General features: G+C 44.8%; 1 protein-coding gene across 2 annotated transcripts in view; it reads left to right on the forward strand.

Annotated features, from left to right (window-relative positions):
• The window catches only part of LNX1 (ligand of numb-protein X 1), a 148804-nt gene that overhangs the window by 24252 nt on the left and 98774 nt on the right, over positions 1-25778 (forward strand). The window contains exon 4 of one of the 2 annotated variants that reach the window (XM_024573910.4): positions 23479-23610. The gene's annotated coding sequence lies outside the window, so the exon portion shown is untranslated. Of the gene's footprint in view, positions 1-23416; positions 23611-25778 lie in introns of those variants that run through there. The other variant, XM_053923561.2, reaches the window with a different exon arrangement.

A 25778-nucleotide genomic window follows, 5' to 3' on the forward strand; every position in this document is an offset into this window, starting at 1 on the left:
GAGGTCAGAATTATGTAAATCCCAGGTCCTCTGGACCCAGAGCTGGACGCTGCCATTGACCACCATCCTGAAATCATCCTGTGGACAGGCAGGAGGCCTGGCTGACAGGGAGGATGCACTTCCAGATCCTTCAGGGGAACAGCAGCGTCAGTGGAAGCTCAACAGGTTCTGGTTCAGCTCCGCGCTTTACACTGGAACAGGTTGCAGCCTCCCTCTTCACGTGTGTGCTCACCCGAGACTGACCCACCTACAGGCACATTTAAAGAAGAGAAATAACATCGCCTCACTTCTATGCATTCATTCAACAAGTATTTGACTTTTTAAAACTATTTCAATTTTCTTTTCTTCAGGTCAGGAGAATTCGGTTGAGATTATTTCATTTTACTGGAGGCCATTTGAAGCAGAAAATCTTGTTTTGTTGATCTGTGGTTGAGTTACTTGCAGTGTAAGAACTCACCATTAGAAGGAATTCTCGTGGAAATAATGTGAATCAAATTAAGTTATTTGGAAGAAAATTCAACTTTCAACAAAATTGTTCAACTCTGTTAGACTCAGTTGAACAAAACTCGATTGGTCTTCTCTTACACACGTGACCGAGCAGTCCGCATGACAGATAAGCCCTGAGGACCACTCTGTACCTCAAGGACCAGGGAAAGAGAGTTAGGAGGATGGGAAAACTTACAGGTAATCAACTCTAAACCTGCTCCCTCCGCAGCATCTTGGAGTGTCTTATTATAGTAGCTAAGCTTTCCTTCTCCCTGAAGACACCATTAGCCTACGGGACAGTCTGAGTACAAAGTTTGAATGTCTCATGCCACATCCCCATTAAAACCCAGTGGGCGGACCTGGGGCAAATAAGGCTGAAGGGGACAAGAATTGCTCCTGTTGGAGCCTGTGGTGATCCCACGGGCCACTCCTGTCCCATCGAGCTGGCCTCAGACGCTCAGCCAATCTTTGCACAGCCCTCTTGTCTTCATGGAGGGTGCGGACGAAGGCCCGGTGTTCCGGACTACTTGCTGTGCTCCTCGCTGCGCTTTCCATCGCAGACTCTTGGCAAGACAGATGCGTGGTGTGTTTTTTATTAGATTTCCAAAGTAAAATTAATACTCCAGTCTCGGTTTTTATGATTATAAAGCTCCTTTCGGAATCCCCTAAGAAACATCAGAGCTTTCTCTGGATCATAAAAGAGCTGAAGACGCACTTGTTTCCCCTCTTGGGTTTGCGTGTTTGTGGTGAAAAGAACGCAGAGCAAGGACTTCTGACGGAGAAGAGATGTGATCGTATTGGCCAGCTCCCAGTTTTGTCGACTGTCCATATGGCTTCTGGCACCCTTCCAATCCAGTCTCCACTAAGTGGGGTGATCTTTTCAAAATGCTGTGATGCCCAGCACATCTCACAGTCGCCGGCTCAAACTGTCCCATGAAGATTTGGTAAACAAATGAATGAGAAAAATGAATACTGGTTTGCAGGTAGCTAATCCCTACTTATTTTTCTTTTTAAAAAGCCTTGTCGAGTTATAATTCACATACTATATGAGTTATAATTCACATACCATAAAATTTACCCTTTTCAAGCATACAGTTCTGTGGTTTTAGTATACTTGTAAGGTTGTGCAACCATCGCCACTATCAAATTTCAGACCATCTTCATCACCTCTAAAGGAAATCCCAGACTCATTCACTGCCCCTCTCCATCCTCCCCTCTGCTCAGCCCCAAAAACTATTAATCTATTCTCTACCCCTATGGATTTGCCTGTTCCAGAAATTTCTTTTAAATGGAAGCATATGATATAAGACCTGCTGTGTCAGACATCTTTCACTTAGCATATGTTTTCAAGATTCATCTGTGTCATAGCATATATTGGTACTTCATTCTTTTTCATTGGTAAGTAATATTCCAATGTCTAGCTAGACCATATTTTGTGTACTCACTCATACATTGATGGACACCTGGGTAGCTTCCACCTTTCGGCTGTTGTAAATAATGCTGCTATAAACATGGGCGTACAAATATCTGTTTGGGTCCCTGCTTTCAGTTCTTTTTGACTATATGTCCCGAAGAGGAATTACTGGACTGTATGGTAATCCAATTTTTTTTTTTTAGGAACTGCCATACTATCTGGAACATCAGCAATGCATAAGGATTCTAAGTTCTGCAGATCGTGGCCAATACTTGTTATTGTCTGGGTTTTTTTTAAATCAAAACCACTCCAATGGGTTTAAAGTGATATCTCATTGTGGGTCAACATTTGTATTGCCTATCTATTGTAGCTACTGGGTGTGAAGCAGTATATCATGCTATTGATTTGCATTTCTCTAAAAATTAATGATGTTGAGCATCCTCTCGTGTGCTTATTTTCCATTGTATATCTCCTTTGAGAACTGTCTGTTCATATTGCTGGGCCAGTTTATAACTGGCATATTTGTCCTTTTATTGTTGAGTTGTAAGAGTTCTTTACATTTTCTGAATAAAAATCCCTTATCCAACCTATGATTTGCAAGTATTTTCTCACATTCCATGAGTTATATTTTCATTTTCTTAATGGCGCCCCTTTAAACACAAAAAAAATTTGATGAAAAACATTTTTTATTGTTGTTTTTGCTTTGGTGTCATTGCTAAGAAATCATTGCCTAATTGAAGATCAGGAAGATTGACTCATGTTTTCTTCTAAGAGTTTTATAGCTTTTGTTCTTGCATTTAGGCCTTTTTTCTACTGAGATATAATTAACTTATGACATCGTATTAGTTTGAGGTATACAACATAATAATTTTATGTATGTATATATTGTGAAATGATTCCCAGCATAAGTTTCAGAATATCCATTACCACACATAGTTACAAAGGCTTTCTTTTTTGTGATGAAAACTTTTAAAACATACTCTCTTAGCAACTTTCAAATATACAGTACAGTATTGTAATTATGGTCACCACGACAATGATCTATTTTGAGTTAATTTTTATATATGCTATACACTTATATTTAAAAAAATATTAACCTAAAAATATAACAATCTTTTTTTAAATTGAGTTTATTCCTTACTTTGAAGAAGAGGACTAATTGCTACAATGTTGGGCAATTTCCTTAACTAGCATCATTTTCTTATGAATTCTTTAAAAATACATAAGGATGTTTATATGTAAAAAATTTTCTAGTGTTTAGCCATATATACATTGTATTTAAGAATTCAGAAATTATTTGAATATTTTATTTAGAGAATCATTTAATATGTTTTTTGTGTCTCAAATGTGCCCTTGTAGCTTTCCAAGAAGTAGATTGTCTGCAGGGCCAAATGCTGCAGCAGGTCAAGGTGAAGGACAACCCGGGAAAGGCCGTCTGGTGTGGGTGGTCAGAGAGCACAAGTGCCCTGTGAGAATGCAGCTTCAGCAGAGCGGGGGGCCAGCCAGCGGGGGGCTGTGAAGTCGCAGCTAAAGAGACTGTTTGTTGTGGAAAAGAAAGAAATGGGATAAGTATTAAAAGGTACAAAAGAGTCAAGTAAAGAATTGTGTGATATGCATGCGTGTATTGAAAAGAGATGGCCTGTGAGAGGGAGAGCCTGCAGGAAAAGGAAGAATTAAAAGCCCAGTTCTCAAAGACAAACAGAAAAGACTGTGTTAGGAGCACAGGTTACACAAGTAAATTGGAAATCAGAAAAACCGCTATTCCTTTGAGGAGTAACTACCTACATAGAGATCTTTCAATTCAGTTGTAATTTAACCTGAAAGAAGTTCAAAACCTAAAACTTGCCCTTCAGGTACAGACAGACCTGAGTTCAAATTCTGGCCTCGCTGCTTGTTAGCTGCGTGATCTTGGGCCAGCGTTTTAACTCTTCAGTTTCCTCTTCTATAAAATGGGAACAAAATTAGACCTACCTGTTGTATGAGGATTATATGAGGTCTACATATGAAACTCTTCATAATCACAAATTCTTAGTAGCTCTCACAAAAATTAAACACCTCCATATTACTTCAACAAAAGATTCAGTTGGTTGAAATTATATTTTATTACATCATAACCCTCTTCCTACCACTTTGTCACAAAATTGCTGGCAAATATCCAAGAAGCACAACATATGATTTGTATAACGATTGAGCTTGACTTCATTCATGCTTTACGGAGTCAGATCTTCCCCCTCCCATGCTCCGGTGAAACTGAGATGAAGTTAGCTCACATTTTAGTCAAGCAGCTCACACTGGCTGACTTGGATATAGCACAGCCATACAATGTACACAGTACCATGTGCTGAGTTGGATACAGTGAGGCCATACAATGTATACGGTGCTGTGTGCTGACTTGGATATAGCGCATGTACACAGACATGCGCACAGTGCATCCCGAGGGATGACATCAGCACTCCATTTTGAGATCTCTTGCAGCCCCAAGCAAGGACAAGTTATTAAAACTTTTAAAGACAATATTGCCATACTACACTTCCCCTAATCTCTGGGTAATGAAAAAAACAAGCTGTTTCTACCTTCCTTGTGCAACTGTATTCACTCCGGGCAAAACTCATGAAAACGCTCCTCCCAAAGAACACTATTTTCCTTCTAAGAGAAACAAAGTTGTGAAGGAAAGTGCTACTGACTTTCAGGTCCAGCAGACTGTAAAACCCCGCACGTAGACGAGGGAAAGCAGCCGTCCTGGCAGTGTGCGTTTTCGCCAGCCCTCGCTGCCTCTCTCTGGTCTCCCCGGCAATGCTGGGTTCCCCAGTAAGTACAAGTAACTGCACTGTGTCAGGGCTATCGCGCTTTTGGTTTTTTCCACAATATTTTTTGTTTACTCTTTTCAACCTTTTCCTTCTCATGAGCTCGGTCTTTTGTTGTCTTTACTGTATCCTGTTGTAATAAGAGGATTTTGTTTTTATACCGATTTGGAAAACTTCCTTCCTGGCATTCAGATTCTCTCCTCAGATGTCAGAATGAGAGATAATGGCCCATTGCTAGGCCTGGGGTAGGGGAGTGACAGAGGAAACAAGGGGAGCTGTAGTCTCCACAGGCCAGGCAGGTTGACACACTTCATGCGCGAGCGCGGCCCAGTGTGAGCCAACAGTACTTTACTGTTCGCTCCCGTGACACCGAGGCATTAAAATGCAAGGCTAGTGTTTTTAAAATCATCAGTATTTTCTAATCTATGCACTCTTTTCAATGTCAGATTTTCTAAAGAATTCAATCACCGCACAGAGTTGGATTTATTGCGAATGCCAATTCTCTTGACCAAAATTAGCTTTTCTGGCTTATTACATACCTACAGTCTTTGTGAGGCAGAGTCCATCCAACAGTTTCCTTCTCATGGAAAACTAAATGTGCAATCAATAATATTTTTAAAAGGTATCTAGGGAAATAAGGGAAGCATATAAGAGTGTAACTTGCCTATAAAAGAGATTTTGAAAACTAATTATTATCCTCCAGAGGCCTGCTCAAATAAAGCTTTAATTTCCAAAAGTTGCCTACATACCACAAATATTAGAATTTTAGTGCTTAAAAGACCTACGGTGGGGGGGGGGGTGGAGAGGATCTTTGGGATTGCTTACTCCAACTCCCTCACTTGTTTTTTTATTTTTTTTAATGTGTTTATTGATTTTAGAGAGGAAGGGACAGAGAAAAAGACAGAAACATCCACATGAGCGAGAAACATTGATTAGTTGCCTCCCATACATACCCTGACCGGGGATCAAACCCACAACTGTTCATGTATGAAAGGACCTCTAACTAACTGAGCCACAATGACCAGGGCCAACTCCCTGAATTACAAATGAGGAGAAAGCACCCAAGGAGGTGAAATGAAAGGCTCAAAGCCATTAACTGCTGATGGGCATTGTTTGGGGGGCCCCCCAAAACCAGAATTATCTTCTAGAGGGCAGGCCCCTTTTAGAACAGGCTTCCCCTATGAGGTGAGTGTTCTAGGGACCCATCTGTATCAGTGTACCAGCTGGTATTGTTGTGAGAGGCTGCGTTTGGCTTTAGTAAAACTTTTTTGAAGACTCTTTCAATGCATTTGCCGATTTCATGATGGGTGATTTACAAGCGCACCTGCCCACACTGTGCTGAGTGTTCAGCAGTTTTTGACCAAAAATGGCATGATCCCCATGCCCCACCCTCCCTATTCTCCTGATCTCACACCCAGTGACCTTTTTTGTTTCCCCAGATAAAAAAAGTCCTCAAGGGGAAACATCTTGTTGATGTGAAGAGGTAAAACAAAAAATGGCAGAAGCACTAAAAGGCATCAAAATTGAAACGTTCAGAAATTGTTTTGAGCAGTGGAGAAAACATCTGGATAGGTCTATTGCAGCCAATGGAGAGTAATAAATCCACAATTTTTTATAAATAAATTCTGGGATTTTGGGGGGTGTCCCCCCTTGCATTTAGAACCCACCTCTCAACCCAGTGCTTATTTCATTTCATGTCACTGTGTCTGTCTTTCAAGGGGGTAAATTAAAATATAATGGAAAATTATAATCTTAACTTTTCCAAAGTAGAAACTTAGATTTTTTTTAACCTCTAGCACAGTGGTCCCCAAACTTTTTAGTACCAGGGACTGGTTTCATAGAAGACAATTTTTCCACAGACAGGGAGGGGAGGGGGGACGGTTTCAGGATGATTCAAGTGCATTACATTCTAGCTCACCTCCTGCTGTGCAGCCCGGTTCCTAACCGGCTCCGACTGCTACTGGCCCATGGCCCGGAGGTTGGGGACCCCTGTTCTAGCATTTCCTAGTCTCCTCTTGCCCTAACTTTGTCTGATCCCCTTACTGCTAATGTACTAGTGATTAGAATTATGTGACTGTGAAGAGTGAAATATAAATTATTTGGTCAAATTCACATGGTATCTCCTTGGGTATTTGCCACATCTCATTCATCCACACATTGTTTCAGCAAATGAACAGTGACTGGGCCCCCATTGTATGCAAGGCAGCACTCCCTGTGAATTACAGAGAAAAAATAAAAGCCTGTAAATTACACAAATAAAACAGTCTCCCTGCCCTTGAGAAGCTCCAAGTCTAATACTGAAGACAAGTAAATAACAACCTACAGTCAGCACGCTGTCATGAAGGGGGTCGTGACTCTGAGGGTCAGACAGCGAGGAGGGAAGGGCGTTCGGGGCAGAGGGTGGCACACATGACTGGGCCGTTTGGGAGAATTGCTAGGTCCTTCAGAGTTGCTTCTGAAACTTTAGTGTGCACACAGATCGCCCCAAGTTCTTCTTCAAATGCAGACTTTGATTCTGTAGGTGGAGTAAGCTCTGAAATTCTGTATTGATAGCCAGCTCCAAAGTGGTATCGAAGCGCCCTGTGGCCCCCACTTTCAGCACCTATAAGGAGCTGCAGGGAAGGGGAAGGTGAGGACGTTAGAAGGAGCCAGCTAAGGTGTTTGCAAGGTGATCTTACAGAATTTGGATTTTCTCCTGAAAGTAACAGAAGTAACAAATACACCTGAGTAACTTGAAATTGACATTGGTTTTCTAAGTTTCCTGAGAACTCAAAAGTCATTTTCACCAGGAAGCTCTCTTGCCCTTCTCTCAGAGCCTGTGAGGTGCCACCAATCCACCCGCCACGCTGACTCGGCTCTGAGCGCTGAAAGAACAGTAGTGCCTTTTCAGCATCGAACCTTCCAACTGAGTGTGCCCCATGCTTACCTGGCCCATAGGAGTTTTGCCATAAACTTCTGTCAGATGATATGTTTGCTGTACATGACTGGTTTTCAAATGTTAGCGTCTATCAGCATCACCCAGAGGACTTGAGACAGTGCTGGATTCCACCCCCAGAATTTGAGGTGTAGTAAGTCCAGGGTGGAGTCTGAGAATTTGTATTTCTAACATGCTCACAGATGACTTATGCTTCACATCCACTGGGATGGCTATCGTAAAAAAAGCAGATGATAACAAATGTTGGAGAAATTGGCACCTTCCTATAGTGCTGGTGTGAATGTGGAATGGTGCAACCACTTTGGAAACCAATTTGGGGGTTCCTCAAAAAGTGAAATGTAGAGTTATGATGTGACCCAGCAATTCCCCCCTTAAGTATATACCCAATAGAATTGGAAACATGTTCTCACAAACATTTTTACATGAAGGTTCATAGCATTGTTTATAATAACCCAACTGTGGAGAGCACTCACCCAGAGGCCCATCAATTAATAAATAGCTAAATAAAATGTGGCGTATCTATGCAACGGAATAGCATTCAACTACAAACAGGAATGAAGTACTGATACGTGCTGCAACGTGAATGCGACTTGAAAGCATTATGCTAGTGCACGGAGTCTGACACAAAAGACCACACACTCTGTGGTTCCATTGATACAAAATGTCCAAAACTGCAAATTCATAGAGACAGAAAGCAGGTTAGTGGTGGTTTCCAGGGCTGGATAAAGAAGGAAGTGGGAAGTGACGGATCGTGGTAGGGAACCTATTTTTGGAAGATGTTCTGGAATTAGACAGTGGTGATGGTTGCACAAACTTGTGAATACACTGAAAACCACCAAACTGTATGTTTTAAAGGGCGGATTTCATGGTATGGGCACTGTATCTCAGTGTAAAATACATTTATGACCCCGGGACCCTACTTGGCGAGAGTAACATTTTCATCTCCCAGTTGCCCTGTCCAGTCAGCTGACCTCTCGTTACAGGTGGCCCTCGAGCTCCCACCACGTGGCCAGTTCAAAGTGACCTGTGCCCTAAGTGTAAAATACATGGTGAAACTCAAAGACTTAGTTTTTAAAAAAGGAAGGTACGTTATCTAAATACATATTTTTAAAATTGAAATGATACTATTTGGGGTATATTTCAACAATATGTGATGTTAAAGGTAACTTACCTGTTGATTTTTCCTTCTTACATTGGAACTACTAGAAAATTCGAAATCCTGTATGTGGCTCCCATGGCGGTTCACAGTGCCTGTCCCTTGGCCAGCTCTGCCGTGGAGGTCCTCCCCGGTGGCTTCTGTCTCTGTGGAGACACATGGAAGGGTTTGCATGTGGGCGCTAGTGAATCTGGGGCTGGCTCTTTGCCTTGGTATAAAGGGCTTTGTACCCAGGGCTTCATTAGCTCCGTTCCATTCGCATGATCCAGCCCACAAACAGGGCGATGCAATGGCTGTTTCCAGTTTTTGTTCTCTGAGCAGAAAGCCACCTGCAAAAACAGAGAGTTGTTATCTCAAAGAGCAAGGTTCTGGGCCATTATTATTTTAGAAAGTCCTTTTTGTGCCTCTTCCTAATGAACTACACAGCAAGTCATCTGAAAAAGAAATTCTTAAGGCATAATTTCTTTCTTCATCAGAGTAATTTTTTTCCCAAGGCTCATGTCCTGTGCGAAAATATTTTTAGCCTTGACATGTGTTTGTAGATACCAGTGAAAATTGATCATAAGAATGCTCCTGGAAGGGAAAATTGTTTTTAAATGAGCTGAAGACAAGGATTTATTTAGTAGGCAAAGTAGTTAAGGGCAAATTATTTAAACGGCATAGAAATTTCTATCAGTGAAGAAGTTAAGCAGCTTGACTGCTTTTAAAAAATATTTTTTATTATAAAAACAATATATGTTGTTTTGAAAATTTTCAAAATCTTTAAAAAGCAAGGAGAAGTAAATAACCAACACCCCTAATCACACTGCCAGGGATAATCATTGTTAATATATAGAGGTCTGTCTTTCCAGAGGAAAAAACAAAGGTCTTGATGTCGAAATTATTCTATGTAGAGAGAATTAGCCCAAATTCTATTGTTGACTATTAGTCAACAAATAGTAAAACACTTATTTTATCACCCGATCAAAAATAGCCATTCTACATTTTGAGAGGATAAATTTAATTTTTATAGGTTTGGTTACATAACACTCACGTATTACAATTTAGGGGTGGGGCTAACTGTAATCTTTTAGCCTTTACTCCAATAAAACAGAAAAGATATTTACATCACACACACAGAAGATGCGGGTGGGCATGTCTCTATACATTTCTTTCTCTTCGCCGGCGAGGTTGTATAAAAATATTTACCGCTTTCCCATTGGCTCACGCCCCTGATGTAGTGTCCGCCTCGTGAGGCAGAAGGATAGATTATTCAATGGGGTTTTTAGGGGCCCACGTTTAAGTGTTTCCCCAGCTGTGTTTACAGCTTTGGGTTTCTAAGCCTCTTGAGAAGTAATCAGTTTTGATTATCTTAAATCCCAAAGTAAAGTTTCTTTTCTGGAGATTATCCTAGTTGCTAACACAGGTTACTCCGGCCTATCGGACCATCTATTAGCGCTGTGACATCCCCAATGAAAGCGGTGGTTTTGCTTCCAGACGAAAGGAAGGATGTGAAGTACGACTCAGATTCTTCGCTGCAAGAGGTGAGATCTCAGAGACTCCTTTGCTTTTTTTTTTTTTTTAGTTATATCTTGTCTTCCGTTTTGGTTATTTCATTGTATAAGTCTGGTCTCTTCCAAATAGTGTAAGTTCCTTTAGAGCCAAGATTCTTTTATGATGTTAGTTTTTTAAAGATTTTATTTATGTATTTTTAGAGAGAGGGCTAGGAATTAGACAGTGGTGATGGTTGCACAAACTTGTGAATACACTGAAAACCACCAAACTGTATGCTTGGAAGGGAGAGAAACATCTATGTGTGAGAGAAACATTGATCAGTTGCCTCTCACACCTCCCCCCCCCAACCAGGGAACAAACCCACAACCCAGGCATGTGCCCTGACTGGGAATCAAACCAGCGGCCTTTCACTTTGTGGGATGATGCCCGACCTACTGAGCCACACCGGTCAGGGACCATGTTATTTTTTGCATTGCTTTATTGGTATAATAAGTTTTTGTATATAATTGCAGTTATATATTATGCTCTTTGTAATACTTGGTTCTTGACTAATGAGAAATACAAGTGATAGTTAAAAGTTTTGGAGATTGTAACTTATAGGTAACTTATAAATGACTATGTTTAACATTCCTTCATTTACACCTGCCAGCTGTAACTACAGAATTGCCATCTTTTAGAGCCAGAGTATTGACTAAGAGTGAAGGCTCTCCCATCTCACTGTGTTAGCTTGGGCAGATCCGTTAACCCATTTCCTTATGGAAATGATAGCTAACTAAATTCGTTAACTCATATGAAGTACATCACATAATGCTTGGCATATGGATGAGGTGTCAGTAAACGTCAGCGGCCGCTCCTGCTGCTCCCATCACCACTTGGCTGACCAACAAGCCCGGTCCTCCAGCACCTGGAGAGATGCTCTCTCCTGCCAGGCTGGATCTCTGAGAGCTATCCACGATGAACAGTGAGGCCACAGGGAAACACCTGCAGAGCTGGCCAGGTCGGCCAGATCAACCAGCCCATTCATTTTGTGACACATGCAGCACTGAGATGAAAGTGGCAGCAGCTGTCCTACGAGAGACTTAATTTGGGCAACATGTGCTGACCGCCCACTGGCTCTCCAGTGCTGTGCTGGGTGCAGGACACTGAAGAGCAGATGTAACAGCCAGGGGCTGCTTTTCCTCTCTCCAGTCTCCTATGAACTTTTAAGTGAAGAGTATCTAAGTTATTTGTGTCCATGGAGGGAGTGCTTTCCTAGATTTCTAGGGGGGGAAATCAAAAAGGAGCCTTGTTATACACACAACCCTAGAAAAAAGGAAGACAAGATAAATATTGAAGTACAATGCCCAGGCCTCTGTATCCATCAGTGGGATGAGAAACCACTTCAAAACTTGGGGACTCCACCCACGGCCAGATTATTATTTCTCACAGCTCTGGGCGTTGGCTGAGCTATGCTTCTGCAGGTTTTGCAGAGGTCGCTTGTGAGGTTGGCTCACCTGGAAGGTCTGAGGTGGCCTCATCCACATATGTGAGACTAGGCCGTGGACAAGAGCCTCCACTCTCTCCTTAAGGGCTCTCATTCACCAGTAGGCTGGCCTGAGCTTCGTGACAGCAAGGCCACCTCGAGGTTCCAAGAGGGCAGGGGTGGAAACTGCAAATCTCTCCGTGCCTTGCCTCTAGAACCCCGTCCCAAGGCCAGGCCGGGCCGGGCTGGTTCACAGGGGTGGGGAAATAGTGCCCATGTGTTGATGAAGAAGCATATCGCATTGCCAAGGGGTTGGACACAGTCAGGTAACCCCTGCTGCGTACAAACCACCCCAAACAGCCGGTTTTTATTTCTCCAGGATTCACTGGAGGCCACCATTATACGCACCTGCCACAGCCTACTGACTCTTTAAATTGTGGCATTTTCTCTTTAGCGCACGTCTATCCCTCCCGTTTCTTTCTGCAGTTAATCAGTTTGAATAGTCATGACCCGACAAGGGTCAATGATTTGAGGAAAAAGGAAAACTACATTTCTCTCTCACTCTCCGAGTTCAAAGACAGATGAATGAGTTTAGGAATGGCTCCAAAAGTCAGCTTTGCCTAAGATGAAGAGAGTACATGTTTTAGTAGAGGGAAGGAGCCAGATTCTGGGGCAGGGCCACACCTCCAGGGTCTTCCCTGCACCTGCAGCTTCCTTTGAAGTGAAGGAAATTGCTCCACCACTGGGAGGCTGAAGGAGGCAGACAAATGTGAGCCGGGAACGTGAACTGGCAAACACTCTAAACATCGAGGAGGGGTAGGCTCCTGCAGGACACAGCGGGAGCTGCCTAAAGGCACTCAAGTTAGTGTTCCTGCCTTCTTACGTTTTACTTCGTGTGTGGCCCTGGTGAAGTCCACCATTTACACAGCCCTACACTTCTAAGACGTGTGTCCTAAAGAGCAACTGGTCATTTCCTCAGGTACCCGAAGCAGAGCCCTTCACCTTCTGGCTTCTCTGTTGTGGAGAGAGGAACATGGCCTGATACCCCCAGGGCACCTGCCCACGATGACAGGACTTGCTCTACTTAGAAACGTTAGCCTGGGAGTCGTTTCAAGAAAGGAAATGGGGACAAGGAGGGACAGACATAGAAACCCCAAAGGAAAACTATTTCCAGAAGAATGTCGGAGCTTTCTGAGTGCTATTTCTCAGATGAAGCACCACGCCTCGGGAGGAGACGTCTTAGAGTTCAGTGTGGGAATCCCGGAGTGTGCCATTCTCTCCTGGAGGGTGTGTTGGTGCAGGAGGACACATGGAACAGCAAATTTTCCTGGAAAGGAAGAAGTTATCTGTGAGACAGAGTCCCTGTGACTGGCCCGACCGAGTGCATGCTCTGTCTGAACAACAGGCATTCGGACATTTTTACAAATGCACATACGTGATCGATTCCGGCATAGGTACGTGTGTGGTCATGTGTAGGTGGTCTTTCTGTTTGTTTTCCCTTTCTGGCCTGGTGCCTTCTTTTCTCTTCCACACATATCAATTCCCAACCCACCCACATATCCAGATAACCCATATTATAATAATCCAGCCCAGCCCTGGCCAGGTGGCTCTGTTTGTTGGAGTATTGTCCACTACACCAAAAGTTTATGGGTTCGATCTCCGGTCAGGGCACATGCCTGGGTTGCGGGTTCAATCCCTGGTCAGGGCACACATGGGAGGCAACCAATTAATGTCTCTCTCACATTAATGTTTCTCTCTCTCTCTCCCCTTCTCTCTCTCTTTCTCTCTCTCCCTTCCTCTCTCTCTAATATCAATAAATATATCCTCTGGTGAGGATTTTTTAAAGAGTAGAATGGCCATCAGAAATAAATTGTTTTCTATTTGTGAAACCATTCCCCCAAATTCTAGGCAGTATGATAATCCATGTAATTGGGGCTGATTTTTAAAATATTGAACAATCAGTACAACCCAAACATCAACAAAGCATATCAGACCCTACCGATCAGAACAGATGTCAGAAGCAGAGGCCCAGCACAGCCCCAGGGCAGGCACCAGCCGAATACCTACCCTGCCTGTAACCCTGCTGCAATTCTCCGTCTGTGCCCAAATGCTTCTTACCGCTCTCCCCTTCCGAACTGGGCTTTGTTCACGTGTGCGTTCATTCAACAAAGGCATTATCGAGCTTCTCGTGTGTTCTCGCTGCCTTTCTCGGGTCCTGTCCTGCTGTCACTCACACCGGTATTTCTCCACTAAAAGTCCTCACCCTCTGTTTAATCTCCTCTGTTTCTCGTGGGATCCAGACCAGCCCCTGATGGTGGCGTCAGGACCACAGACAGCACTGCTCACTTATTGCATTTGGATCTCTCCCTGTGTCATTACAAAGGGCAACTGCATTTCCATTACTCTGGGCAAGTGCATTGATGAACCTGATTTCTGTTCCTCACGCTCTCCCTTTCCATCATACATGTGGGGGTCCTGAGGTTTCCTGATGAGGACCCACTTTTGCTTTTTTATGAAATCTCATGTGATCATTTCCAGGGGCGGACCATAGTACTCACAGAAGACAGCCATTTAAGCAGGAATAGAGGGTGGGAGGTGTACAGATTCTATTGAATGGGGCGATTTGTCGGAGGGGGTATAAAAGGCAGGGATAAATAATGGTAATCAGTTTGGAGAGTTTGCCTTGAAATGACCTGTACTTGGGACTGGCCTGTTGGTGACCCCTGGCACATGGTTCCTGGCTCCTTTATTCTAGAGAAGATGCTACCTCAAGATGAGTTGAGGACAGACCAGGAACCTCACAGATCTTTCATCTCCAAGTTCAAAGGTGTGTGCAGCAGCCCCTGGGGGGCAGAGATGAGGAAGGAACATACCCGGCACAACTACTGTTCCCTCTGCCAAAACCCCACAGCTACATGAGCATTTAAGAATAAATACCCATGGTACAATGCAGCTGGCTTGCTGCCATACTCACACCACAATTGCAGCTGCGAGTTTATAGGTAGATGGACGGAACATGAACAGTGTTAATCCAGGTGCAGCTGAAGCACCTAGAAGAACTGGCTTCCCTGGGGAGAGAGACACTTTAGTGAAAGTCACCAAGGTGGTGGTGTGAGTTTCCCTGTGACCAGACCTGTCAAAGCTGCAATTCCAGTTCACCTCTCGGGGCAACTCAGAGAAAGTGGGAGAGGACTGGAAGGGCAGCCTCTCCTCTTGCCAAATGGACCAGGCCACTTAAGGGGTACAACCTGCACTGGAGGAACCAGCCTGGCAACCCCGAGCTGATTGACGGCTGGCCCTGTTATTGACGAAGCCTCATATTAAGACCGGACAAACAGGGAACCTGGAGATCTGGAGCTTCTGTTACCCAGACTGATTACTAACACTGCTCCTAGCTCTTAGCTCTTCATAAAGGTTCATGGCATTGAGCTGTGTGGATTTGAAAAGAAAATGCAGGCCTTTTCTTGGGCATGCTTTTATCCCAGGGGAATGAGTTCCTGCGGTCTCACCCATATTCTGGACCCTTGGCTGCAGCTGAAATTAGCATTTGCAACTCAGGATTAGCTAAGCCACTCAGTGACGGGGGGGGGCTCCAGAAAGGGTCCCTAAGGACAGCAACCCCACGATCTCACCACTGGCAAAGGCTAGTAGGAGGAGAAAGTATTTATTATTCTGTAATAATCTAAACTTTGAACTGAAGTACAGCTTCCATGCTGAACTTGAAAGGAGATGGTTGCTCCCAGGGTTGGAGTTACCAGACTTGGCCATGGAGAAGCCCTCCCGCCTCATCATCTGACCCATGTCCACTGTGCCACCTCGCTGTGGCTTCACGGCCACCAAGAAGTCTACCCTGGTTTACTTTACATGCCTCATCGTGGCTTAGTGGCAGGTGCTCATGGAGAATTCACCTCTCAGAAGGGCTAAAAAAAGAAGGCAGCCAAATCGGTTCATTGTCCAAGTTGAAAAGGTGCATCTTCATCTACTCACGATATGAGAAAAGTTAAATGAACTTTGCCAAGACTCTGTAAGTCAGAATGTGACCGATGGGCCGTTGCCCATTAATGGTGAGTGGTTTTCATGACATTCTCTTTCTTATCCATATTCTTTGACTCAGGAGAACTAAAGGATGACTCCTTGGCAGCGATCCCTGTTTTTCGAGGACCTGCCCTTTCTTGGATGGAAGGAAAGTTCCCCACCTAGAAAGTTGGCCTCTCCCGTGCTTATCACACCCGAGGAGGCCAGCAACACGATCCTCCTGTTGCTTTTGCCTTTTCCACTCCATCCCGCACTGGGACATTTTTTTGTGTGAGTCACTTTATGTTATTAGTTATTATAAATTTTCAACTCCCTCAAGAAAAGTTTGAAGGAGTTGGGCTCTTAGGCCTGGACAGAACACGCTGTTAAACAGCAACTATGTGGAGGGTTGTTGTGAGGAAAACGGTAATTTGTTCTTATTCATTGAGGACTGAAGATACAAAATATGAAATTAAATGGGACTCAAACTATTCAACATTTAAAGAGGTTACAGGGTTTGAGGTGGGGAATCTTTAAAAAAGAGGTTTACTGACCTTGTCAACGCCACTTGAAAAGCGTTGCAATTCATCTAACTACCATGTTACTGTCACCCGAGAGCACAGGTCTTTTTCACGTTGTTTTCTCAAGGTGCCAGCCAGTCCTCCTGGGGGCACAAAACTCTGAGACCGCATTGGAGAAGTAGTCTTTCTACCCACTCAGAGAACCCGCCTCTGCATCTGTGAGAACTGTAGAGCTGTAAGAGACCTCGGGTTCTCTGGGCTGGCCCGGCACGCACAGGATCTGGAAGAAGGTCCGGTCCCTGTTCCCATGGGCCTCCTTGTCTGCCTGGCTCTACCTGGCTAAGGGCCAAGACAAGGCCGTGAGGGCTCCTGGGAAGATTACGGGCTCTGAAGTCAAGAACCACACTCCAGCGTTGGCTCCACCATTTACGAGCTGGGCAAACTTGGGCAAGTACTTTTTATCCACTTGGAACCTTTAAATGAGAAGATGCAAGCACACTCCCCCTTCACACACTGCACCTGTACCACTTCTTTATCATGGCGCTTTCCACCTTGTGCTTTCATGATTGGTCTTGACCTCTGCCTCGCTATGGACTATGAGGCTCTAAAAACAGATTCTTTTCATCCTTGACACTGACCTGGATACTAGTGGGGCTTAACAAATTTGTTCAATAAGTGAATGAACGAATTAGGGATGTCTCAATAGTAGCATTATTGTGAAAACTGGATCTATGTGCCCTGGCTGTCTGCAGAGGAGACAGTCTTTAAAAAAATACAATCAGTAAAATAACTGCTGAAGTAGCGCGCGTGGAGAGCATGGAGCAGACACGGACACCTGCTCAGGGACGTCAGGGAAGGTTCCGTGAAGGAGACAGCATTTGAGCGGAGCCCTGAAGGTGGAGCAGGAGTTTCTCAGGCTGAGGGAGGTGTGATACCTGAGTCTCAGGCCTGCCTGGGACCAGTTGGGTATGTTGGACAAGGTGCTTTACATCTCAGTGACTCAGTTTCTTCACCTATTAAGTCGAGTTCGCTCCTGGGGTTTGTGCCAGGGTTCTGTAAGAGAACGTAGATGAAATGCATAGCACCAATCCAGGCAAAAAGGGAAATGGACCATAAGTATTAGGGTGGTGCTGCACGGGGAAGAGCCAGAAGCGAGATACTCTGGTTGTTATGGGAACCACAATTAGTCATGTTGAAGGGGGTACCCAAGGAGGGATGCCAATAAACAGTGCCTCTCTTTCCCACATGGGTTTGGAATAGTTTGAGAAAATTCAGAAGAGTAATTATGGAGACCAAAATATCACTTTTAAACGGCACTGTCTAAATCGGAGAACAAGGCCTGAAATAAGGAAAAGCAGGGCTTGAAGCCACCCAGTCTGGGCAGATCTGGGCCTGGAAGCTTCTCAGACAGCAGCCTGCCCAGGAAAGACTCAGAGCCTGGAGCCGCTCAGCCAGAGGCTGGCTCACTCTCACTGCAGAAAAGGGAGGGGCGACACTGAGCTTGCCGGGTTGTGCTTTCCCATTTTTCACCGGGGACTCCTACGGGCAGAGCGCGTACAGGGTGGGGCATGGCCAGAGTTTGCTTTGGAAACCACTTTTCTGTAGACTTGGGGTGTGGGGGTGCACCCTTTTCACACAGTGTTACCAGGGCATGGGGGCTGGGGTGGCGAGCGTGAATGGAAAGGAAAGGAGATGTCGATGAGGTTTGCCGGGCAGGCAGGGGTGACGCCCACGAACTGAAGGTGGGATGACCACTGACAGGAAAGAAGAGGTGCTGGCCGATTGCCAAGGAGAGTGCCAGTGCAGCTGGCATTGCAGGACGTGCCTAGTGCCAACAGTCTCGGTGCTTATAGCAGGAGGGAGGGCTGCTGCCACGGCTCCTCTGGGCGTGGGGAAGTTGAGGAAGCTGGCAAGGAAGTGGGATCTGGGCCAGTTAGGCTTGAAGTGTCAACATTAAGGAATGTATATTCTTGGGCCACGTCCAGGAGTCCAGAACCAGGCATTACAGTTAACTGAGAGAAGAAGATCAAGTTTGAGTAAGGGAGTAGAAACCCTGAGTGGTTGAGAGAATAGCAGAGAGTAGCATTCTCAGATTTTTTTTGAAATGTAAAATTTGGAGATGATCAAAAGATCCAAGGGGTGGTCCTGAGAATGGGCAGCTTAAGAGGAGTACAGGTAAATGTCCTTGCAGGTGAGGGGGTCAAGGATGCCGGAGGGGGTCAGAGATGCAGGAAGCCCTCAAGATGGGGGCAAAGTTACCAACAAGGAGAGGCTGTTACATCTTTGAGAGGTGGTATTGGGTCAGTTATAGTGGGTATATATAGAGGAACCAATAAAGAAACAAAGATGACAACCTCCGGCAAGGCTACAACCATCGCCAAGATATTGACTAGCCGACCTGGTTTGCCTAAGAATGGAATCATAGCAACATAAAGACGTTTACAGCTGTGGAATAGAGGGCTTGTGAAAATTATAGAGACAACAACAATAAAGTCTTTTTTTATTATTATTTCTAATAAAGAGAACTATGCTGGCCAAAAATGTGTGTAGTAAACCTTCACAAAATGTGAGCCATCTCTAATAACTGAGGTACTCCCTCTACCTCAAAAGTGCACAAACCAGATGAGTGTCTGCTCCTAAACTTAGATCCAAAGAATATCCTAGAAGCTCATCTGCAAACCAGGCAACACACAGGCTGAGTTTGTGGGAGAAATGCAATCTCTCCACATACACAGAACCAGATGGCATCTATCACGTTAGCTGATATTTGTGATTATTGCTGTTATTTTCCATAATTGCCCTTCAGGGATCTGCTTCTTTGCATCATGTTAAGTGCTTGTAATTAGCCAACGAAAGATTTGGAGCTAAGGTAGTTTTTTTAAAAAAAGGAGAAACTAAGGCCAATATGATGGAATGTATACAATAATTCCATTCTCATAGTGCTAAATACTTTCAGCCAAAGACACTATTTCTAAAGATGCCTTTTATTAAAATCAGATGGAATATGTTCAGTTTTGTTGTGGCATTCAGTCTTCTTCGATAGTGCTACAAATAATCCATGAAAGAAAGAAAGAAAGAAAGAAAGAAGGAAGGAAGGAAGGAAGGAAGGAAGGAAGGAAGGAAGGAAGGAAGGAAGGAAGGAAGGAAAGAAAGAAAGAAAGACATCCAAAAAGTAATTCTGACAAATCATGAGGCATGGACTTAGCAATATGTCCATTGCCAGGGGGAATCCTTGAGAATGCCAGCTTTCATTGTGGTGATTTAGAAGGAAAGAGCTTTAAAAACAGAACTTCTTTCTCCCTTTACATTTCTCTGTCAAGATATATAAAAGAATTCAAACTAATCAAAAAGCCCAAGTGAGCTGGCTGGTCAACTGAGACAACCCCAACCTTGAATTCGGAGAGCTTTCTAATGCATTCCACCTGTCTCTCCAGGGAACAAAGTTTCCGGGCATCGCGAAGGCAAAGCAGTCTTGCTACTAAAGAGATAGATGCTCATATAGTAGCCGGAATGGCGTACCCTGGAATTTTAGCTCAACACTGAAAACACTGTCATTCTTAATAAATCACCCCAGGCCCAAGACACTGGGCTTCTTTCTTCCTTTTTTTAAAAAAGCTGTTTAATCATCATGAGAGAAGTAGCCAGCAGTACTACGAAGACCTAAAGCAGCCTGTCTTTGAGGTTCCTTATAACCTGCTTCCACCTTACCCACCCAAATTTGTCATGTGGTGGATTCTCTTCACGCCAGCAGGACAAACATTTCATTGTCTGGTCTGACCCCCTTCCCCACCCCCCCAGCAGCTTCCTCCCCAACACACACAAGCTGCATGATCATGCCTGCCTCTACCTACAGGGCTGCCCTGCCTGGAACTCTTTCCCCTCTCCCCACCTCTGCAGATCCTTCCAAGTCCAATTCATGTCCCAATCTTCATGAAATCTTCCCCAACGGCACCAGCCAACATCAATCTTTTCCTTTCCTGATTGTCACTCCCACTTCCCGCCAAACTAAGGGCAGAAATTGCACTGTTTGGACCTAGACCTTGAAGGTTCTGAGGTTACCTCTGAGCTGAAGGGCCCCACGGCCTTTTAGCAGTAACTGTGAAAATGACATGGGAGGTGGGAATGGAGGAGTGTGTGTCCAGTATTTGCCAGCCTTGGTCTGAACCGCCCACCTTGGCAGTGGTTCCTGTAGGAACTTAATTTTACGTTGTCTCATATCATCCAGTCGTGTGGAGTTCCATGGTCCTATGGTTCTGATGGAGTTACTGAGAGAAACTGCCATAAAAGGTGTCAGAGAGAGTAAAACTGATCATCCCACAGAGGGACCCCTCAAGGTGTCCTTCACCTTCCGGGGGTTGGTTTGATAGGCCTCAAAAAGATTATTTCAAATATGCCCCAGGGGTGATGGATTTTCTTATAAATTTATGTATAAATGCATCCATATGTGTGTATATATATGTTCTGTACATACATACTCAATGTATAAACCAGACTACTAATTTGTTTGCAATGAGAGACATTTCTTCCCAGAAATTTCACTCCCCAGGGCCACTTCTTCAAGTCACTTCCTTCTGAACAGAGGGATAGGTAAGAAGCTTCAAAGTGTCCAGGAAGTTGCCCAGGGAGCATGAAATCAGAGCCTTCCTCCCCTTTCTTCCCAGAGGTTAAAACGACTCTGGCCCTGCTACTCGCTGGTTATGCTGTCCCTAAGCAAATTCTCAGCCTTTGTCTCGGTTTTCCCAGCTGTAAATGCAAATAGCAATAGTGCCTAACCTTATAGGCTTAGAACAGTGCGTAGCATCTGCTAAGCGTGTATTCAGTGTTAGTGCTTTATGATTTTTATTTATATCTTTTCACCAATACTTTAGACATTTCATTCCTGTAATAATACAACAGAATAATGAAGCCCCTATTAATCTTTTAAACCTTTAAAGATTACGTTAAAGCCCAGAGTACCAAAACCCACCTCACTTGGGATGGCCGGTTGTGTAAAATACTTCCGGCTTTTTCTCTCCTTTTATACCTGTTCCTGGGAGTGAACTCCACTCCTGGTTCAACTCTTGTTCTAAACTTCTCTTCCTCGGACCATGTGTGCAGATGACTGTGTATTACGTAAATATAGTAAGGGAAGCCCCGGAGCTCTGAGGCCTGTGGACAGAGCATTCTATTGATACACTGTCACTTCTCACAGTCTCTTTCCTTCTGCAACCCTCCCCCTTTCAAAACCCCAAACAAAACCTGTCTGTGCTTCTCTGTCCAGCTGGACCTGGGGCCCTTCGGAAAAGGTGAGGCAGGACTGACACAAAGGGAAGGCAGGACTGTGCGAAGATTCCGGGAGGGTAACCTTTGATTCATCAGGTAGGCAGGCTGGCCCAGCCCCTCCTCCGGTCCCTGGGGAAACCCTGTCGCGTGAAGAAGAAGCCTTTGTTTTGCTGATGCTTCTTAATTGAGTATCAAACTGGAGGACTGGTACTTTTTCCTGAAAGACCTGAGGACAAAAGGTTTTGCTGCCTTCTCCTTTGTTGCTGTTGTTGTTTTTTAAAAATAAAGGAGTAGCTCCCCCCACCTTAGTTTCTATTGGATAAAACATGAATGAGGGAATTTTTTTTTCAGCTTCTGACTCTCCCCAAAGTGCCCCCGATTTCCTGGTGTGGGAGTAGTTTGAGCAGCCTGCAGCAGCTAGATGGCTCAGGAGGGGGGCCAGCTCTCCGCTGTGAAGTATCCGAACCTGCCCCGCACCCCTCGCCCCAGACTAGAATTTCTCCTCTTTACCTCCGCGGTTGTTTTACACGGTATCAAATGACAGGCCACACCTAGTCCATGTCAAGGCCACAAGAACGAATCAGGACCTAGCTTCCTTCCCCCTTCTTCCCACTCTCCCCTCCTCCCCCTTCCCATTCACCCTTCTTCCCCCGCCCCTCCCCCAAGCCACTCCACCAACCAACCAACCTACTGATCTGAAGCCCTGTAAAGTAGTAGTACTATATCAGAACCTGTGGGACCAAAGCATCCAGTAGGAGGAGGGGAAGGGAAAGAGGAAGACAGAATAGGGTAAAAATAGGAATTTCAACATTTTCTTTCTTTAAGGCGGGAGAAGTGTCTCTGGGCAAACAGGCCATCCTCCCGAGAAGAACCCACAGTTCCCCCAGGCAACGCATTCCAGAGCCCGACTAAATTGTCCAGAGATGCTGGACAGGGGCCACAGAAATAACGCAGCGTTTAAATCCAATGATGCGAGTTGTTTACAGCTCCTGAAAGATGCCAAAGGGTTTAACAGTCAGGGGTAATCGCGCACAGCTGTGGTGCTGGCTGGCTGCAGGCTTCCTCTGTCCCTTCCTGCTGGAAAAGCTGAAGCAACACAGTGACTTGTCCAGGGTCACACTCCAAGCTTGGGACAGAAATAGTTCTGACTCCTCCTTCTCGGCTCTGACCAGCAAGACAGCCAGCATATTACTGTGCTATCATTCGAATCTGAATCATTTAAATGGCTTCTAATTGCAGGCCTATAGCAAACTGTAAGCTCCGTGTGACTCTGAGTGCCAGGCCGGCTGAGTTAGGAGTGACTGGAGTTTACAGACTCCTGAATGTAGAGTTAAAATGCTGCAAGGGGTGGGGGGAGGGAAAAGGTGTTTACAAATTGGCGCTGACAAGTACCATGTTTAGATATTTTTTAATGAATTTGAAATATTACCTCCAATTTGTTACGATGTTGGAGCAAGAAGCACTTGGGCTTCAAATGAATGCCACTCAAAAAGGCATTTGGGATCAAATCTCAGCTATTTCCCAAGCAGTTGGCCTCGACATTCTGCCTTTTTATGCAAACTAAACTACTGCCTCATTTTGGTGTTCCAACTTCCTTTTTAACTCTTTCATAGGCACCTATTGGGAGGGGGTGGGAGGAGGGACCCAGGGAAAGAACCAGGTGGTTGAATTCAGATCTGTCCAGGGACTGGCCACACACTGTGCTCAGGAAAGAAAGTACACTCCATCCAGCAAATTGCTCTAACTGATTCATTTGTCCACGCAGAGACGCCACCTACCTGCTCTCAGGTATTCAGGTAAATGACAGGTGGGCGGGACCTACTTGACTGTTTCAATAGCTAAGGTCCCAGCAATGTTTTATCTGTCCAGGCTCCCGTGATGTCACACATTTCCTGCTCTCCACCAACCAATGCCCTCCTCCTTCCTCTAGGCACCTGTATGCGGAGCCTGAGGCTGGCCACAGCTCCTGCGGCCCAGGGAGCTGCTGGATTCACCTACAAGGCATGAGAGCTGCCAGGCTGCTGCTGCTGCTGTGAGAGCCCCAGCCAGACACTTCAAACAGGTGAGTTGAAACCCTCCATTTTTCTCTTGGCATTTAGACCATTGGGCCCTGAGGGATCTGAATGAGGCATTGGAATGAAAAATACAAGCCTTGGGTGTTTGTCCAGAGGGAGAAGCCCTTTTGAGAGGGAAGAGCAAAGGGATGCCTTTGACATTTGGGTTGCACAGGAGAAGTTCTCACAGGCCAGATATTGAATCCTTTTTGCTTCTTTTAATCATTAGTCCAGCCTCTGCTTGTCTGGAAAGTTGATCTGATTTTTTTTTTTTTAACCCTGGCGTGGAGTGGAGAAGAGATTTTTTGCAACTTAAAAGTGTAGACCAGTTCAACCCGGCTACTGGGGCCTGGGAGGCCAACACCAACTGAATTCGGAATTGCCTTGTTTGCATTAATTTGCCTTACTTTCTGCATTCATCACGCCAGAGGCATTGTCAGGGAAACCTGTGAAACGTTCTTACTTGTTTCCCCCCCTGGAAGTTTGTTTCTCAAAGGGGTCGATTCTGTTGTCCTCTCAGACGTCCTCTACTCCAGATTCCCTCATCTACTTCTCTTTTAAAAAGTCTACTGTTTTCTTTGTGCTTTGCTAAATACTCTTTTAAAAACCACTTTGCTGTCTGGTTAGAATTGTTTACATTCAGATCTGGACTGACTGCCTGTTGACCTTCAGTTAAATTCTACTTCCTCTTTGCTTACAGGAATGTAACTTCAGGTCTGACATTTAATTTTTTGGTACTCATCCACTTTGCTTTTAGTAGCAAATATACTGAGGAGATTGTTCTGCCAGGACCGGACTGTTTTATAAGTAATTTTACCCCTAGGGTCCATTTTGGTTTTGCTAGTGCCTATCACACAGCTGTTACTGCTTCAGGACCTAGCTTCTTGACAGCCCAATAGCCACACTCCACACCCACTCCTGCTGATGGAGAAGGAATGAAGCCATCTCCAGACCCAGTTCCCTCCTGGGATGAGCTGGAAGACTTGGGACAGAAGTCCACCTTCTAGGGAGGCATTTCATTCGTCGGTTACTTTTCTGAGATTTCAGTTAGCAAATATGTTTGCAAAAGAATAACCTGTTAGGAATTATGCTCATATTCATCTACCCAGAAACTCAAAGTTTATGTCAATTCTTCAAGAGTATAAATTGAAGCAAGCTGAGAACATTTTTGTCTGGGTTGCACCACTGAGAATCTGTCCTGGACTTGCTGCCAATTGCCCTCTTACTCCTTGGAGGCTGGTATTGTTCTTCAGCTGACCTTCGAGTCTGTTCTTTTCCCCGGAGGGGCTGTGTTTGGGCGGTGGCTACTGCGTGCGCCTCACGAGTGTCGTCACTTGGTTCAGAGTTTTGACAGCAGAGGAGAGAAAAAAATCTCTTGGATCCTGACTCTTCTGGATAAACACATGTCTTTAAAGTCACAAAGCTCTCCCACAAGGTTACCATGGTTCACGGTTCTTTGCATGGTAGTTAATTCATGACTGAACACATCATTTCATCGCTAAATGTCAGCTTCTCTGGATATTTTTTAAAAGATTTTATTTATTTATTTTTAGAGAGAGGGAAAAGATTAGAGAAAGAGAGGGAGAAAAACATCAATATGTGGTTACCTCTCATGTGCCCCCAACTTGGGGGCCTGGCCTGCAACCCAGGCATGTGCCCTGCCTGGGAATCAAACTGATAACCCTTTGCTTCACAGTCTGGCACTCAATCCACTGAGCCACACCAGCCAGGGCCCCATCCGTCATTCTTGAAGGTGTCTTCCTGGGTTGTTTAAAGGAGAGAGTCTGACTCTGTCATGATAAAAAATCTTAAGTCTTTACAACTATTAGGAACCCTGATAGTCCTTGTTATGGTTATTAATTGTAAGTAATGAACTTTGACATTAACAGATCAGAGAAAGAAAATGGGCAGGAAGCAGGAGAATGCTTACACTGTGTCATTCAACGGCCAGGCAGATGGGGCTCTTCTAGCCTCCCAGGCCATGGCCGTGACCGCTACCTTCCCCAGCTCAAGGCTCTCACCCCAGACGGACTCACCAACTCCGGGTCCCCACAGGCCCTTAGGGAGGTGTATCCTGTTGTCACTTGCTATACTCTGACTTGCAGGCTTCCCTTCCTGCTTTCCATTGCGCTGTCTCTGGGGCAGACTTGGGAGGGTGCTCGATCTCCTCCAATCT

The sequence above is a fragment of the Desmodus rotundus genome, chromosome 4, assembly GCF_022682495.2.
Source record: "Desmodus rotundus isolate HL8 chromosome 4, HLdesRot8A.1, whole genome shotgun sequence".
Taxonomy (NCBI): domain Eukaryota; kingdom Metazoa; phylum Chordata; class Mammalia; order Chiroptera; family Phyllostomidae; genus Desmodus; species Desmodus rotundus.